The sequence below is a fragment of the Cannabis sativa genome, chromosome 9 (assembly GCF_029168945.1).
Source record: "Cannabis sativa cultivar Pink pepper isolate KNU-18-1 chromosome 9, ASM2916894v1, whole genome shotgun sequence".
NCBI lineage: Eukaryota > Viridiplantae > Streptophyta > Magnoliopsida > Rosales > Cannabaceae > Cannabis > Cannabis sativa.
The window spans coordinates 12599700-12603526 of NC_083609.1; positions in this window are offsets into that span (position 1 = coordinate 12599700).

Genomic DNA, 3827 nt, shown 5'->3' on the forward strand with positions numbered 1-3827 from the left:
TTTGATTTGACCAGCTGAAACCTTTTCACTGATCTTCACTAATTCTGGATCAGTTAACTGAGCAGCTTTAATTCGTTCTAACAGATCAGATTGTAGCGTCAAGTTATTTACCTACAACAAACTCGATGCTTGATCTGACCATGTCCTCCGCTAACTGAGGTGAAATCTTAATCATACTAGTTACCTACCCAGGACCCTTCCTGCTCAGGGCATCAACCACTACATTGGCCTTTCCAGGATGGTAAAGGATTTCACAGCCATAATCCTTAACCAACTCTAACCAACGCCTCTGTCTCATATTCAAATATTTCTGAATAAGGAAATATATGGGGCTCTTATGGTCAGTATAAATTTCACATCTCTCTCCGTAGAGATAATGCTGCCAAATCTTCAATTCAAACACTACTGCGGCAATTTCTACATCATGAGTTGGGTATCGCTGTTCATATTCTTTCAACTGACAGGAGTCATAAGCGATGACCTGATCAACCTACATCAGTACACACCCCAGATCCCGTTTGGATGCATCACAATAAACTACGAACTTTTCTTTATTAGAAGGTAGGGCTAACACTAGAGCTGTGATTAATCCCTATTTTAGCTCCTAAAAACTTGCTTCACACTTATCCGTCCACGCAAAACGCTGATTCTTTTTAGTAATCTCGGTTAAGGGTGTTGAAATTTTAGAGAATTTTTCTACGAACCGATGGTACTAAGCAGTCAGACCCAAGAAACTTCTAACCTCTACAACTGCTTTCGGTCTCAGCCAATCTCTGACGGATTCTATCTTCCCTGGATCCACTTTAATCCCCTCTTTACTGACAATGTGTCCAAGAAAAGACATCTAAGATTGCTAAAACTCGCACTTTTAAATTTGGCATACAACTTGTGTTCTCGAAGTCACTGTAGAACCATCCAAAGATGTTACTCATGCTCCTCTTCTGATTGAGACTACACATGGATGTCGTCGATAAATAGTATAACCCACATATCGAGGAAATCCTTGAATACCCTATTCATAAGATCCATAAAAGATGCAAGAGCATTGGTTAGTCCAAAAGACATAACCAGAAATTCATAATGCCCATACCTAGTGCGGAAAGCCGTCTTTGGAATGTCCTCCTCTTGGATTCTCAACTGATGATAGCCCGATTGGAGATCAATCTTTGAAAAGACTGTTTTCCCCCTGAGGTTGAATTCTCAATTCTTTAAGTTCTGCTGGAGCCATTTTGAAAGAGGACTTAGAAACCGGTTATGCTCCAGGTAATAACAAAATTAATTTCCCTCTGCGGTGGTAAACCCAGAAGTTCTTCAGGAAAAATATCTAAGAATTCCCGAACCACCTTGATGTCCTCTGGCCGAACAGACACAGGCTGAGTGGTATCCAATACCACGACCAGAAATTATAGACATCCATCTCATAACAATTCTCTAGTTGTTGATACTAAAACCACTGGGATCCGAGATCCCTGAACCGACCCGACAAAGACAAACGGTTCCTCACCTTCTGGTTGGAAGATTACAATCTTCCTCTTACAATCAATACTGCTGAGTACTTGGATAAGAAATCCATTCCAAGTCTAATGTCAAAATCCACTAAACCCATTCCTATTAAGTCAGCACTCAACTCCCTATCCTCACTTCTGATTGGTATAGACCTAATCCACCTTTTGGAGATGACTAACTCTCCGTCAGGCAGTAGGGTTCCAAACCCTTTATCATAACTATCATGCAATCTACCCAATTTACCAAAAATTATGGCTGCCACACTGGAAGCACCCTTACTCTCTACACTCTCCCAGATAATGCTTTTTACAACTGGGGCATTCTGGGTAATTGTATCGGGTTTCGGAGCTACCCTTACGATTTCCTCGACCCTGGTTCTCGCAGAACCTCTTGTTCTGACCTGACCCACTAGATGCAGTAGGTGCCTTTCTTTTCTGGTCAGTGGTCGAGCCATTACCTCTCCTACTAAAGCCTGATGTAGGAGGAGTAGGAGATGTTGGAATTATTTGACCAGGATCTAGATTTACTAACAAGTATGTTATTAACATCCTAAACATGAACTTCTAAACGATATGAAATAAACACATATAAAGTATCAGGAACCTTACAGTGGTTGCAGGGGAATATAATGTCTCCTTCCACTAAGATCTCTAACTCGTGTATCCTTTCTGTAGCAGAGTATCACTAAGATCTGAGTCCGAATCTCCTTCTCTTGAAACAAGATTCTTCACAGCCTTACACACTATGATTGAGTACCACTTGATGTGTGTGGGCACTCACTCTTTTCACTATGTAGCTTTGATTTTGAAGAGAGGAAGAGAGAGATAGGGTTTCGATTTTGGTATAGGAAAGGAGGCTCAAAAATTTACTAAAGGAATGAGATGCATCGTCTTTTCCCTTTAGCCATCACTACCTATTTATAGGAAACCACTTAGGGTTAGGTTAGATTTAAATTAGCATTACAATAATGAAAAAATAAAGTGGCAAAACCCTTCCCAAGTGGTCGGCCATGGATTGTGGGCCCCACTTTGCAATTTTGCCATTTTTCTCATTTTTCATCTTATTTTCTCAAAAATATTATTTTTCCAATTTAACTGCTTAAATGCCAACTCTAATTATTTAATAACTAAAAATTAATTATTAAATAATATTGTCATTTAATATATTTATTAATTAGACTTAACAAAGTCTCTTAATTAACAAATAAACCCTAGAATCTCTTTTCTTCACAATTAAGCCCTAGCTTAGTGAAAATTCATAAACTAGACATAGTCTAATTTTAGAATTATAATTGATTAATTAAAATCAATTAACTGAGTCTTACAAGTAGTATTGTCTCAACTAGTATGGGGACCATGGGCCTAGTATCCGAGCTTCCAATAAGTACATCTAGAATTTACCAAGTAAATTCACTAACTTATTAATTCCTCGTTGCATCCACCATAGAACTTGGAATTGCATTCTCAGTTATATTGTAATATCCCAATAACCCTAATGGTAAGTAATTAGGATTTATAATTATATTATGGATTAATCAGATAATAAGTGGGATTATGATCCTACTAATCTAGTTCAACATAAATTTTAAATTCGTTATAAGCGAGTAAATAAACGTAATTTATAAATTACAGGGATTTATATAGTATGTCTGAATGTAATATAAGCTAAATGTAGAATAAAAATATTTTCAGGTTTGGCGACCTTGGAGACTCGATCGGGGGCAAAAAAAAAATGTCATAACGGGTTTAATTATTAGTTTTGATGGGAATATTGTGATTAGTTGATAGTGTATGTATTGGGGTAATTAGGAGTATGTAGAATTTAATTTAGCGCCCTAGAAATAATAAGATAATTATTAATAATAAAATTTTTATTAATATTATTATTAATAATATATTATTATTATTATTATCATTATTCGTTTATTATTATTATTATTATTATTATTATTATTATTATTATTATTATTATTGATGTTGTTGCTGTTATATTTTATATCTAGATAAAGTATGTATATATATAGATAAACATAAGAAAAGAGAAGCAAATCCTTTTCTTCTTCCTTCTCTCTCGAGCAAGAAACACTACCACCACCATATCAATTTCTTTGATTTTTCTATCCAAAAACAAGCTCTCCAACCTGCTATTAGTATCTAGGAGTGAAGCAATCTATAGGTGGAAGCTAAGGTAAGAAGTTTGACTTGTTTTGGTTTTGAAAAGCTTAGGTTTGAAAGTTGGGTTTTGTGTTCTATAGCTGTTGTGATTTAAGTAGAGTTTTGGTTTTACTTCTGGGATTGAAGGGAAGTGTTTTGACCATTCTC